The 16,001-nt window shown below is 38.0% G+C and overlaps 1 long non-coding RNA gene across 1 annotated transcript in view; it reads left to right on the forward strand.

Annotated features, from left to right (window-relative positions):
- LOC118554616 (uncharacterized) overlaps window positions 1-16,001 on the forward strand; it is a 23,816-nt gene continuing 7,815 nt past the window's right edge. Inside the window, exon 1 of the long non-coding RNA XR_013443375.1 lies at window positions 1-391. This is a non-coding gene — a long non-coding RNA (uncharacterized LOC118554616). The remainder of the gene's footprint in view (window positions 392-16,001) is intronic.

Consider the following 16,001-nt stretch of genomic DNA (forward strand, 5'->3'; position numbering starts at 1 on the left):
TGGAAAGGGTTCAGGAAACAGAAACCAGCTTATCGTGAGGAAGCACAGGCCAGGAATCGTTCAAAAACATTTTATCTGTTACAAGGGGGAAAGAAGTCTCTAGGACAGCAACGATTTGCCTCAGCTGGGAGAAGCTAGGACCTGGTGGAAGAGACCGCCCTTCACTGAGGGAGCTGGGTGCTCAGGTCGCTGCACAGGGCTCGCCCTGCCCTTACCAGCAGAAGTAGGAGGAACCTGGGTCAGGAAGGACCCAGGTATGAGAGGTCTGCATCCCTATTACCTGGCACGGGATCCCGCTCATTAGATTGGCAGGGAATGTTACAGTCAAGGGAGTGGACTAATTCTGGCCTTTGCCACTGATTGACTCTTTGGCTTTGTCAAGCTTTATTGGGTAAGTATCTGTTTTTCCCTCTATAAAGTACAGCTGATAGGGGCGCCTGGGTGGCTCAGTCCGTTAAGCGTGGCCTTAGGCTCAGGTCATGATCTAAGGGTCCTGGAATCCAGCATGGTGTGGGGCTCCCTGCTGAGTGGGGAGTCTGCTTCTCCCTCTCCCTATGCCACTCCCCCTGCTTGTGCTCTCTGTCTCTCACTCAAATAAATAAATAAAATCTTAAAAAAAAAAAAGAGCTGATAATAAATAAAACCTACCTCGCAAGGTGTTTTCAAGTGTGAAAAAGAGATGATACTGAATGTCACTTGGTGAACTCAGAAATGTAGGGATAAAAGATTCCTAATTCTTCAATACCCCCAGATAGTAATAGGGTAGTGACTAAAAAGAAATGCTTATTTTCTCATTGGCATTCTTTAATAAAGTAGAAAGAGTAAGTTTTTTTTTTTCATGAAATCAATATAACTATTTTCATGTTGAAAGAGAAAAATGTGGGGGTGCCTGTCTGGCTCATTCCGTAGAGCATGCAACTTGATCTCAGGGCTGTCAGTTCCAGCCTCACTTTGGGTATAGATATGACTTAAAAGCAAAATCTTTTTTTAAAAAAAAGAGAGAGAGAGAGAGAGAAATGTGTCAGGTGAACATTTTTATTCTTTGAGACCTGGCTCTTAATGCAATCAAGTCTGCTAATTACTGCCCAAAGTTCATCTTGTTTGACACTCATTCTAACAACGAGATTAGTTTAGAATCATTAGGTAAAATTCTGCCCCAAAATTTGAATTGAGATTTGACTGGAATTTTGTTAAACCTGGTTGTTAGAATACTGAGCCTTCTCATTCAGGAAGATGGTAGTTTCATTCACTTACTCAAATTATTATTTTTTTCTGAATACTTTTTTTTTTAAAGATTTTATTTATTTATTGGACAGAGAGAGAGACACACACGAGAGAGAGAACACAAGCAGGGGGAGTGGGAGAGGGAGAAGCACCTTCCCGCTGAGCAGGGAGCCCGATGCGGGGCGTGATCCCAGGACCCTGGGATCATGACCTGAGTCGAAGGCAGATGCTTAGGGACTGAGCCACCCAGGCGCCCCTCTGAGTACATTTTGGAGTTTTCTTCATAGAGTCTAGTGTATTTTTTGTTAAGAATTTTATAAGTTTTTTTTCCTACTATAAAAGAGACTTCTCTCCATCATGTTTTAGCTGTTTATAGATGATATAAAGGAAAGTTACTGTCCTCCTAAAAATTTACCCTATAGTTGCCATAATAAAAATAGCAATAATAAATGATAAAATTATACTAGTATTGAACAGTTGCCAAATGGCAGGCACTATGCTGTGTGTTTATATGTATTTTCCTGTTGAATCTTCACAGTAACCCTATTGTTACTTATCATTATTATCCTAATTTATAAATGAAAAAATTGAAGTTCAGTGAGATGAAGTAACGTGCCCAGGGTCACCCAGTTCATTACTGAGCACATAATTAGTTCCCTTAGGTTTTCTAGATGCACAATCATATCATTTATACAAAATGAGAATTTTGTCTATTCCTTTCCAAGAGTTCTGTCTCTTGCTTTTGTTTCATACTGCACTGAACTGGTCATAATTATAGTAAAATGTTAAATAATTATCATCTCTTAAATGATCCTGAAGCCTCATACACTGAGTGGACATGAGTATATATGATGCTAGTTAGCTACAGTAATGATAACAAGAATCCCTGACACGGCGCACCAAGACAGTCTGAGTCTAGAATTGATGCTTTCAACCCCGTTACTAATTCAGGAACTACTCTCGCCTATTCTAGCATGTTCCGTGCCACTCTAGCATGATCCTCATGCTTCAGCCTTTTTTCTACCATCTCCCCCCGCCGTTTCCTGGCTTTGTAGCCAGGCTTTATCTCCAAGTCTAGCCCCAGTTGGAATGGTGATCCTATTTACCCTGGGATCTTATTTGGTACTTCCTTGTACCAAAATGATCTTCCAATAATGGTCTCTTGGCTCTACCAATGGAATTAAATAAAGAGGTGGCCCATCTCTGCGTCTTCTTTAGGCCTCAAGACCCCATCTTATTTAAGCCCACAGTTTCCTTTTACCAACATACACCATCGAAGTCTCTCCCAACTTCCCTTTAAAATATCTTTGAAAACAACAACAAAAAAGAGGAATTAGCAAGATCATTTTGTTAATTAAAAACTCACCATACCTGATGTCAGAAAGAATAAAGAGAAGTGATACTCTTCTACTCTACACTTCCATATTCTTTCTAAAGGGCAACTTGACAATGCATGGTAAGAAAAAAAAAATCATAGAATTTTACATATTCCTTGACCAAGAAATCACACTTGTTGGAACTTATCCCAAGTCATCATGGATGAACACAAATATATTTTTATAAAAGTCTTTATTTCAATATTATTTATGATGGTTAAAAATTTGTAGAATCTAGATGTCCAACAATGAATGGTTTGTTAAGTAAATTATACTACATCCAGAGGAATATTTAATAACATGGGAAAGTTCACAATATACACTGTTAGGTGCAAAAAGTATAACACTACTCAACATATGGAGTATAATCCTGTTTTTGTTTTATAAAGATATATTCATTTCTCTGTAACTATGTGACTATAAGTATCTATCTATTGTCTATCTGTATATTTATATATCACTATAGAAATCACCACAGAAAACCAGAAATATATACCCTCAAATGTTAAATTTTGTAATACTTGTGTCATTGTGTAATTATGAAGAAATATGGTGTATTTCTTCTTTTTGCTCACTGAATTCTGAATTTTCTACAGTTGACATACATTACATTCAGAATAGGAAAAAAAAGTTATTCTTAACAGCCATTTGTTAATTAGGTTTTGGCAAAAAGACACAAACTGTAGGGCTCAAATAAGATAGAAGGGTTCTTAACTCTCCCCAAACTATCTCAAAATGAGTGGTTCAGTGTTATGATGAAGCTGTATTCCAAGTTACTCAGGAGCTAGAAGATTTCTTTCACCTCGTGCTGCTATTATCTGGGTTTTTATCCTTTCCACTTGGTAGAAGCTGGCTAACCTCCACATCCATATTCTAGCCCACAGGAGAGTCCAGAACAAGTAGATTTGTCTATAAGGAGATGACCTGGAAGTTGCACACTTCATTTCCATTCACTATGGGCTTCATCCTGGTCACATGACCACACCAGTCTGCAAGGCAGGTTGTGATCTATAGCTCCCAGCCACAGATACATGTTCCGCTAAATTTGAGGGTGAGGAATTATTACTATAATGAAGAAGGAGGAATGAATACTGGGAATCAATTAATAAACACTTCCCCCAGATATTATAAAGCTACAATAGTTAAAATACTGTAATACTGTGGTACAAGAATAAATAAAATAATGGAGTAGACCAGGTAAACCAGAAACAGGCTCAAATTCATTTAAGATTTAAGCATATAAAAAAAAAAAGGTAGCTTTTCAAATTAGGATGGATGACAGAATGAATTATTCAATCGGTGATGCTGAGAACTGGATAACCATTTGGAAAAAAAAACAAAATTAGATTAAATAACAAAATGTATTCCAGATGTCTTAAATACTTAAAGTGCTATAGGGAAATATTGATGAAAATGGTGACCAGATTGTACTTCTGCTTTAGTTGGTTCCCCATTCCAAAGATCTCTGGGCCTTACTGAGCTTAATTATCTCTTCATTGACCTTTGGCAACCAGAACTTCAAGTCATATGCCACATGGAAGGCCATGTTTGTATTAGGTCAGAAGAGTGCTTTCCACTTTGTTTTTGTTGTTGTCGTTGGTTTGTTTGTATCCTTTCTTTGATTCTTTTTCCTTTATGTCCACCTTATGTGTTGCTAAATACAATACATAACACTAGTAATCCACATAATGACTTGCAGTTTCCACCTGAGATTACCCTAAGTGCATCTGATTGTATTCGCTGCATATAAAAAGAAGTCTCCAACTCAATAACAACAAAAAACTCTATTAAAAAAAAGGGCAAATGACTAGAATAGACATTTCTCTAAAGATGATATGCAAATGGCCAAAAAACATATGAAAACTTGCTTAACGTCACTAATCATTAGAGAATGGAAGGACACCTAGCTGGCTCAGTCGGTAGAGCACGCAACTCACAATCTCAGTGTCATGAATTCAAGCCCCACATTGGGCGTGGAACCTACTTAAAAAAGAAAAAAACAGGGGCACCTGGGTGGCTCAGTCGTTAAGCGTCTGCCTTCGGCTTGGGTCATGATCTCGAGGTCCTGGGATCGAGCCCCGCATCGGGCTCCCTGCTCTGCGGGAAGCCTGCTTCTCCCTCTCCCACTCCCCCTGCTTGTGTTTCCTCTCTCGCTGTGTCTCTCCCTGTCAAATAAATAAATAAAATCTTAAAAAAAAAAAAAGAAAGAAAAAAACATAGAGAATGCAAATGAAAATCACAATGAGGTATCACCTCATACCACATTCTACCCACTAATAGTAGGATAGCTAATATTAAAAATTAAAAAACAAAACAAAACAGAAAATTAAAGTATTGGTAAGGATATGGAGAAATTGGAACCTTTGCATGCTGTTAGTGGAAATGCAGCTGCTATGGGAAACAGTATGGTGGTTCCTCAAAAAAATTAATAAAAATAAAACACCATATGATCGAGCAATCCCACTTCTGAGACACATACTGTATGACTCCATTTGTATGAGGTATCTAAAGTAGACAAATTCATAGAAACAGGAAGTAGAATGGTGGTTACCAGGGGTTGGGGGAAGAGGGAAACAGGGAATTGTTGTTTAATGGGTACAAAGCTTCAGTTTTGCAACGAGAAAAGAGGTCTGGAGACTGGTTGCACAATGTTGGTATACTTAACACCACTGACCTATATATTTAAAATGGTTAAGATAGTAAACTTTTGTGTTATATGTTTTTTACCATAATTTTTATAAAATTAATCTCATCACAGAATTGGTGATTTCAGATTGCAAGAATCAGAAATAGAGATTTGTATCTGAGCCATCCAGCATGGTAGCCACCAGCCATATATGACTATTCCTAATTGAGATGTGCTATAACTTAATAATACACACTGAGGGCGTGTCTGGCTGGCTCAGTCAGTAGAGCATGAGACTTGATCTTGGGGTTGTAAGTTCAAGCCCCGTGTTGGGTGCAGAGATTGCTTAAAAATGAAATCTTAAAAAAATAAGTAATAATACACACGGAGGTTCAAAGACCTAGTACAGAAAAATAGTAAATATCCAATGATTTTTATACTGATTACATGTTGAATGATAACATTTTGGATATATTAGGTTAAGTAAAAATACATTTTTAAAAAGATTTATTGATTTATTTTTTTAGAGAGAGTGTGTGAGTGGGGGGAGGGGCAGATGGAGAGGGAGAGAGAGAATCTCCAGCAGACTCCCTGCTGAGCATGGAGCCCCATGCAGGGCTTGATCCCATGACCCTGAGATCATGACCTTAGCCAAAATCAAGAGTCAGATGCTTAACTGACTGAGCCACTCAGGTGCTTCAAGTAAAAATATATTATTAAAGTTAAATTTAGAGGTGCTTGGGTGGCTTGAGACTCTCTCCCTTTCCCTCTGCCCCTCCATCCTCAAAAAAAATTTAATTTTACCTGTTTCTTTTTACTTTTACTTTTTTTTTAAAATGGGACTACTAGATTTGGCAGAGATTTTGAAATAATCAGACCAGGAATTTTAAATAACTATGAATAATATGTCAAGGAGTCTAATGCAGAAGATGGACAACATAACAGCTGGGTGATAAGAGCAAAGAGATGGAAACTCTAAGAATCAAAAGGAAATGTTAGAAATCAAAACCTGTGGCAGAAATGTAGAATGCCTTTGTGGGCTCATCAATAGACTACACATGAAAAAAGAATCAGTGAGCTTGAAGATATGTGAGTAGAAACTTCCCAAACTCAAAATCAAAGAGAAGAAAAGAATGAACAAGATGGAACAGAATATCCAAGTACTGTGGGACAATTACAAAAGGTGTAACATATAGGGACTGCAATACCTGAAGGAAAAGAAAGAAAAAAAACAGAAGAAAGACTTAAAATAATCATACCTGAGAATTTTCCAAGATTTATGAGATACAAAACCACAGATTCAGGAAGCTCAGAGAATACCACGCAGGATAAGTAACAAAAAATGTATACATAGGCATATTATATTCAAACTGCTGAGAATCTGAGACAAGGAGCAAATCTTGAAAGAAACCAGAGACGGGAGAAAAAAACACCTTATCTATAAAGGAACAAGAATAAGAATTACATTGGCCTTTTCTTCAGAAACCGTGCAAGCAAGAAGAGAGTGGAGTAAAATATTTATTTATTTTTATTTTTTATTTTTTTGGAGTAAAATATTTAAAGCAATAAAAGAAAAAGCCAGCAACCCAGAATTCTGCATCCAATAAAATTATCTTTCAAAAGTGAAGGAGAGGGATGCCTGGGTGGCTCAGTCGGCTAAGCCGCTGACTTCGGCTCAGGTCATGATCCCAGGGTTCTGGAACTGAGTCCCGCGTCGGGCTCCCTGCTCAGCTGAAAGCCTGCTTCTCCCTCTCCCTCTGCCTGCCACTCCCCCTGCTTGTGTGTGCTCTCTCTCTCTGACAAATAAATAAATAAAATCTTTAAAAAAAAAAGTGAAGGAGAAATACTTTCTCAGACAAGCAAAAATTGAGAGAATTTTTCTCTAATAGACCTGCCTTGTAAGAAATGTTAAAAGAAGTTCTTTAGAGAGAAGGAAAATGATAAAGGTCAGAAAATCTGATCTACATAAAGAAAGAGAGTCTGAGAAATGAAGCATTGAGAAATGAAGGTAAAATAAAATTATTTTTTTTATTCTTAACCGATCTAACAGATAACAGTTCAGAATAATAAGAGCAATGATATATAGTACAATTCTAGCTTATGGATAAGTAAATTGTATGACAACAATATCATAAGGGATGGGAGGGAGGAATTAGAGATATCCTGTTAACACAGTACATGCACTACCCATGAAGTGCTATAATGTTAAGTGGACTTAAATTAGTTGTAGGTGTATATTGCAAACTCTAAGGCAATGACTAAAAAAAAAAGCTTTTAAAGAAGTATAATTGATACACTAAGAGAGGAGAGAAAAAATGAATCATACAAAATGCTCAATTAAAAACAGAGAACTCAGAAAAAGAATGGAAGACCCCACAAAACAAAACAAAACAACCCATGGACATACAAAAACAAAGAACAAGAACAGTGAGTAAAAACAGTCATAAATATGGCATATATTAATCCAGGTATATCAATAATCACTTCAAATGTGAATGGTCTAAATATACCAATTAAAAGACAGGGCCTATCAGAGTGGATAAAAATAACAAGACCCAGCAATATGTTGTATACAAGATTAAATATAAAGACAGATTAAAAGTAAAGAGATAAAGATATACCACGTTAACACCGACCAAGAGAAAGTGGCAGTAGCTATATTAATTTCAGACAGATTATCTCCTCCAATATCTTGGAAGGCAGCACTCATCCCAGTCAGGCTCATAGCTCTAGGAGAAGTGTTTGAGGAAAGTCAGAATGTTTATGTATATTGATTGTTTTTTTCTGTCTTTAGCTAAGTCCTATGAGAGGAATGAGTCCAGGCAAGAGTTAGTCAGGTTTGAAAGCAGAGTGAAATGAAATACATTTCCCCTAAGGATGTTTGGTAAAACCTTTCTCATGTGCTCTTTACCAGTCAACAGGAGCCAGCCAGATTAATAAAGTCTGGTTGCTTTCCAACCTAAGCCAGTTGCTTCCATGGCATCAGGTTATTCTTCATGATATTTTGAGTGTGGATATGAGCCATGTACCAGCTAGTGAGTAAAAGAGGAGGCTCTTCAGGCTTTCCAGACACTATGTATGGTTGTGGTTACTTGACCAAGGAGTTGAATGGAAGGAAATATACCAGAAATAATATATTAAGAATCCACAAGACTGATCTTCAAGAACTTAGAATTCTTCAACCCCTAAAGCAATCCCCAGGGCCCCCACAACTGAACCCATGCAGGAGCATACCCTTCAATACCACTTCAGATGTGGCTATGAAGGATAATTGATTGAAGAACCTTCCAGAGGCAAAGCCGAAAACCACAGAGGGTGATGAAGGAGACTGCCTGGCAGAGCTGGGGTCTAATGCGGAAACACACTTTATTGCCAGGGCAGGGAGCCTTTCACCTTAGCAAGCATTACAACATTGCCTTAGTTCAATGATTGCTCTTTCCCTCTTTTTCTGAAAGAGGATTCTTACGATCCCATTCCTAATTCACCATTGTTTTTGGTGAGTGGCACAGGTAACTTGTTTTTCAGAAGATGCTCACATGAAAGAGTCACAGAGTGTCCTGATGGGGGAATGTATGTCACAGAGATCCCAGATTTTGAACTGAATGAAGTGGTCAGATGGAAATTTGTGTTGTTTCCCTTGAACAGGGGACAAAGTGTGTTTTATATGTAGGAAGAAGGCTGAGCATATATAATTGGCTGATCAGGGGGTGGGTTGTAGCTGGGACTGTATGCATTTTCCCCTCTTCCTCTAGCAATAGAATCATCAAATTTTAGATTAGTACCTGGCCATTCAGCCAAAGGCTATATTCCTCAACCTCCTTAGCAGCTAGGTTTGACTATGTGACTTGGTTCTAGTTAATGGGATGTGAGAATTCATATATATCATATATTCTTAAGCTATTAAAAGAAATAGGCATGCCTGCCCTGTTCCTTTCTCTCTCTCTAGTGTCTGAAAAGTTGATAGGTAGCAAGAGCTAAAGCAGGCATCTTAGGTTATGAGAGAGCAGCCACAGGGGCACCGGGAGGGCTCAGTTGGTTGAGCATCTGACTCTTAATTTTGGCTCAGGTCATGATCTCAGGGTCCTGGGATCAAGCCATGTTGGGCTTCTTGCTTAGTGAGGAGTCTGCTGGAGATTTCTCTCTATCCCTCTCCCTCTGCCCCTCCCACCACTCATGGTCTCTTGCATGCGCTCTCTCTCTCTCTAAAATAAATAAATACATTTTTAAAAGAAAAAAAACAAAAACAAGAGCAGCCATGGTAGAACAACAAAATAGAAGGAGTGTGACCCTCAGCACCTCAGAGCTGCCGTATTAGCCCTGGAGTGCTTATATTCAGACTGGCACAGAAAGAAAGTTCTTTCCTATTTATTTGGGTCTTTGTTAAAGCAACTAAAGCTTATAACCTAATTAATGCAGGTTTATGATCAAGTATCATATCTTATTACATTGTAACTCTTTTTCTCAATTGTGATTCTTTTTATTATAAGCAGCCAGTCAGTAATAATACAAAGAGTATCTGGGAGTAATAACATCTAACAAGTCTCTACTATAATCCAAGAGCTGGAAGTTAAACTAACCCTTGCAGGATCTAAAACAGGAATTAGAGAAGATACCAGGAAATGGGGTAATTCTCATCTCTGCTTCTACAGAGCAGATCTTCTCTACGTTGGTTGGCATATGACCCAATATAATTGAACTGGCCCCAGCTTTACATCATTTCCTAACAGAGACAGAATGGGACCTCCTTTCTAATTCCAGAGTTCCCAGGACAGGGAATCTGGCCCAGCTTTGGCTAGGGTCTACTTAAATCAGTCATCCCATAGACTGGTATTAGAGAAGAAAGTTCTCAGAAAAGTTGGTGTCAGCTTCATAGATAACCTATGGGTCTAATATATGATTAATTTATGTTTCTATCTTATGCATTATACTTTGTTATAAGGTGTAAAGAAACAGGAACTCCTATTCATTGCTGGTAGAAATGCAAATTTGCATTGTGAAGTGGAATTTGGCAACATTTAACAAAACCACACGTGTTTATTTTTGACACAGCAATTGCACTTCTAGGAAGTTGTCCTCAGGATACATCTTCAATACTATGAAAATACATATGCACGAGATTGTTCACTGCAAAATTGTTTGTAACTGCAGTCTAAATGTCCAAACATAAGAAAGTAATTTAAATATGGTGCATCTATACAATGGAGTACTATGGAAGTATTAAAAAAAAAAAAAAAAGTAGGAAAGTTGATCTCTATAAACTGATATGGAGTGATTTCCAGAATATATTTCTTAAGTGAAAAAAGGAAAGTACAAAAAAATATCTAAGGTAGTTCTTAAAATGTGGTCCACAACCTGAGAGTCCCTGAGACTCTCTGTAAAATCAAAACTATTTTCCTAATACTACTTACTAAGTCATCATTTGTCTTTTTTCACTATGTTGGCATCTCACTGATGGTGCAAAAACAATGAGGGTAGAACTGTTGGGGCCACCACAAATCAAGTTTGTGACAAGTGCACTTACTGCAACGTACTCTTGGTGGGGGGCACAATTTCACCTTGATGAAGCAATAAAAATTGGTAATATTATTGAAACTTGACCCTAAGGACATGTCTTTTCAATATTCTATGTGACTAAATGGGAAGTATATATGAATCACTTCTGATGCACACAGAGTATGATGGTTATCTCAAGGAAAAGTATGTCTGCTGTTGTTTGAGTTACAAGCTGAACTAGCCACTTTTTCATGGAACACCATTTCTACTTCAAAGAACAGATGATAGACAAACTATTGTTATTCAGACATGGGTATTTGACAGTTTTTTTTTTTTCTTAGCTATGACTGAAGTGAGCCTATTATTGCTTCAAGCAAAACAACTGATACTATATGTTACTAGTGGTAAAATTCAAACTTTCAAGTCAAAATTAGAATTTTGGAAAAATCCCATCCACTACTATGGGGTTTTCAGCTGATTTCAGCTTAAAGACTTTTGTGATGGGTTCAGAGATGATATTAAATCAAACAATTTTTGATACTGTACAATACAATGTATCAACATTGGGAGATCCATATACTTAAGTGAACCATAATTCTCCAAATGACCAAAACATGATGGTACAAAATCATGCATGGTTAAAAAATACTATCAAAGTATAAAGTAGATCAATAGATTTTAATGCAATAGAATTTTTAAAAGTTTGTTGATATGGCTTCAGATTCCACATGGCAACTAACTTTTAAGAAACTATCACTATTGTGTTTTAAAGTAATATCAAAGAAGATGCACAAAACCTGGAAAGACTGTTAAAATACTCTTTTCCAAAAACACGTCTATTTGAGGCTAGCTTTTCTTTACATGCTACTACCAAAACAATATATTGCAGGAGATCACTTAAAGAAGCAGAAACAGAATCCAGCTGTGTTCTATTAAGGCAGACATTAAAGAGATTTGCAAAAAATGTAAAACAATGCCATCTTCTTTCTATTTTTTTATTTGAGAAAGTGGAGTCATTTTTCACAAAACTATAATATGTTTACATTTCAGGAGTTTATTATTGTTAATTTTAATTGAACTAGTAAATAAATGTTTTTACAATTTCTCAGTTTTAATTTCTAATACAGTAAATATAATGGATTTCACCCACATAAACAAAAGCTCTTTGCTTCTTCAGTAATTTTTAATAGTGTGAAGAGACCCAGAGATTACAAAGTTTGAGAATTGGTGATCTAGTGTACTATCGTATAATAAAGAAATATACATATATTGACTTATTTTTTTGCAAAAAGAAACAGAGGAAGGAAACACTAGAAACTAATAATCTTGGTTACCTAGAGAGGTTACCTACATGGTGGGAGGAACCTACAGGACTGACCCTTCTTTAGGTAAACCTTACACTTAGTATTGACTCTGGAACCACGCTGCTGTTTTTTTGTTTGTTTGTTTGGGTTTTTTTAAGATTTTATTTATTTATTTTGACAGAAAGAGAGAGCACGAGCAAGGGGAGTGGCAGAGGGAGAAGGAGAAGCAGACTCCCCGCTGAGCAGGGCGCCTGATGTAGGACTCGATCCCAGGACGCTGGGATCATGACCTGAGCCGAAGGCAGATGTTTAACTGACTGAGCCACCCAGGTGCCCCTATGCACTGTTTTAAATATAAAAAAATAATGACAAAATCAAAAGAATGCGGGGCAACCATAAAATAAAAAATTTAAAAATAAACCTAAACGTATTTCAAAAGAATAACAGTCATGTTGAAGAGGGTGGAATAAAGAACTAACTCAAGTAACTTTTGAACATAGTATTTTGACCTTATACCCTCAGACTAAAGAAAAAAAGTATTGAATTATAATAGTAGGTTTGTTCTTTGCAGAGGTGTGGTTGATATATTCTAGAATTGAACATGTGCTAATTGCTTGAGACTAAGGGGACACAGGTTTCTCCCCGTCAGAGAAGAAAGTTACAACTATGAAAACCAGGGAGACTGAAATAGGTCTTGTGGTGTTGGATTGAAACCATGAATTCATGGTTTTCAGCATACGGATACAGGTGTGTGTGTGTGTGTGCACATGCCCACCTCTGCCCCCTCTGCTGGGGCCTAAAAGTAATGATACTCCAGTAGTTAGAAGCACACCTAGAGCCCAAGTCTTGATTTCTAACTCTACTGAAAATAACCAGCATTTCTTGGAGAAATAATTGATTCCAGGGCTGGGACAGGGAAAAATCAGTATGAGTCTGGAATATTTTCCCATACCAGAAAATAGAAAGTCCTCAAAAAATGACAGAGTCAAGTCAAAAGGATATGGGAGTCAGTTTGAAGAGCTCCCACTGGCCAAATGTGAGACAGTTTGAGCATTAAAAATAAATAATAGTGATCAGTTATAGCTCACTGAATAGAAGGATTCCACAAATCTATACTGATATAAACAAGCAAACAAATGGGGAAGGAAAAGCTCTTAGTAGAACAGTAGTAGGATGCCAACAATAGTAGATGCCAACAAATAAATGCAAAAGAAATGGTGTTAGAAAGTGGTAAATATGGGGGCGCCCAGGCAACTCAGTCGGTTAGGCATTTGCCTTCAGCTCAGGTCATGATCCCAGGGTCCTGGAATCGAGTCCTGCATCGGGCTCCCTGCTCAGCGGGGAGTCTGCTTTTCCCTCTCCCTTTGCCTCTGCCTCTCCCTTGCTTGTGCTCTAGCGGTCTCTCTCTTAAATGAATAAGTAAAATTAAAAAAAAAAAAAAGGTAAATATTATAGTAATATTTGATTCAAGCTAGAATCACAACGGATTGGACACCACCTTAACCAAGTAATTAAAGTCAATATTACCAGTAAGGGGACAAGTCAACACTGAAATCAAGTGCCACCTAATACAATGTACTGAGAAGGGCATAATGTCACTTTTGTGATCTGTCAAAAATGCACAGCCGTGACCTATTTATGAAGAAACGTGAGACAATGCCAGAGTGAGTGTGCTGCTATAAAATAACAGGACTTTACTCTTCAAAAATGGCAAGGTTATGAGTGACAAAGACCATCTGCTCCAGATGAAAGGAGACTGAAGAGATACACTGACTAAATACAGCTTGTGATTCTAGATTGGGTCTTAGCCTAGAAATTTTTGTTTTCTTATGAAAAACATTATTTGACAACTAGCAAAATATGAATCTGGTCCATATTTAGGGTAATAGCATTATATCAATGTCAGTTTCCTAAATTTTTTTTAAAGACCCACTTACTCATTTGAGAGAGAGAGAGAGAGCTTGAGCAGGAGGGAGGGGCAGAGGGAGAGAGAATCCTCAAGCAGATTCCCCGCTGAGTGCAGAGCCTGATGGGGTGCTCGATCCCAGGACCCCGAGATCACAACTGGAGTCAGAACCAAGAGGCGGCCACCCAACTGAGCCACCCAGGTGCCCCGTTAGTTTCCTAAATTTGATCACTGTATTATGTAAGGGGATGTCCTTGTTCTTAGGAAATACACACTGAAGTATTTGGAGCTCAAGGGGCAACATATCTGCAACTTATTCTCAACCGATTCAAGAGAAAAGGGACATATCTGTGGGAAATGATTGTGTGTGTGTGTGTGTGTGTAAAATAATGAACCAAACCTGAAGAATCTGGGTGGTGAAGAGTATATGGGAGTTCTTTGTACTATTCTTACCACTTTTTTATAAAGTCAAAAGTATGTTAAAATAAAAAATCACAAAACAAAAGTAAATGAGAAAGTAAGGAAATTCAGACACATGCTCTAACATGGATGGACCTTAAAGACATTATGCTATGTGGAATAAGCCAGCCACAAAAGCACAAATATTGTGTGATTTAACTTATCTGAGGGATCCAGAGTAGTAAAGTCATAGAGACAGAAAGTAGCAGAGAGGTTGCTCGGGGCTGGGGAGAGGGAGGAATGGGGAGTTAGTGTTCAGTGGGTGTAGACTTTCCATTAGGGTCATGAGAAAGGTTCTAGTGCTGGTGATGGTTGCCCAACATCGTGAAGTTACTTAATGCCACGGAATTGTACACTTAAAAATGTACCATGTACCATTTTACATTATGTAGAATTTACCACACATACAAAAAAGTAAATGAGGGTTGACAGCCACAGATTTCTATTTTAACCCCACAACACCAGTGCTCCTTCCCCAGAGCTGATTACAAATTGCAGATTCATTCAACAAAACCTTTAAGGAACAGCCTCCTTCCAGACCAGAGATCTCGTAACATCTTGCCAATCACAGTAAGAAATGGCCTATTTAAATAATAATTATGAGCTCGCTCAGGAAGTAATCTCAGTCACTGCAGTAATGAGCCAACAGCCTGTTTGTAGGCATCCCAAGGATGGTGACCAAGAAACCAAGCATTTTGCAAGCCTTTGCCTGTTGCACCCTTTGACCTCTGCTGTGTGAACAGGAAAATTAAAGCAAAGTGAAATTGCTGACTTCTGCAGTCTGAATTCGGGCACTGGCCTGGTCTGAAGTAGGCCCACGTTCTCATCTAGGTTACTCAGTATTTTTTTATAGCATCAACAATGGTAAAGTGTTTTCTATACTTGAAGTGTTTGTAGTAATTGCCTGCACAGCATCAAATATCAAGGCATCATAAATCCTGTCTTATTTTTTAGAAACTTCCAGTACCAAGTGAAAAAAATCATTTCCCTTTTCACAGCTACAATGACATTTCAGGCTTTCCATTTTTTTTTTCTTTTTTCCGAGCCTTCAATTTTTTAAAACCCCTTTAACCAGACTCTTTGCCCCTAATTCATTCTGGAGAAAATGGCAAACTCTGTCCTCCAAAAGTGTTGCCAAATAGTCACCATTTCCTACAAAATAAGGCCCCGTACCCCACCTCAGCCTAGTAGTTTGACCTCAATATATGTTTTGAGGTTTACCTTCCATGTATCTGCCAAATTAGACCACCAAACCTTACAATGAATCCTCCAAAGAGTGCCCCCATTTTCAAGACTTTATTTATTTATTTTTAAAGATTTTATTTATTTGACAGAGAGAGAGAGACTGCGAGAGAGGGAACACAAGCAGGGGAGTGGGAGGGGGAGAAGCAGGCTTCCCGCGGAGCAGGGAGCCCGATGTGGGGCTCAATCCCAGGACCCTGAGATCGTGACCTGAGCCGAAGGCAGATGCATAACGACTGAGCCACCAAGGCGCCCCCATTTTCAAGACTTTAAATATACATTGGTGAGTTGTTCTCTCACCAGCTTTGAACACGAGGCTTCCTTTTCCTCAAATCCTTGCCAGTCCTACTTTCTTCGGCTTTTGAAATTCA

The sequence above is a fragment of the Halichoerus grypus genome, chromosome 13 (genome assembly GCF_964656455.1).
Source record: "Halichoerus grypus chromosome 13, mHalGry1.hap1.1, whole genome shotgun sequence".
Lineage (NCBI taxonomy): Eukaryota > Metazoa > Chordata > Mammalia > Carnivora > Phocidae > Halichoerus > Halichoerus grypus.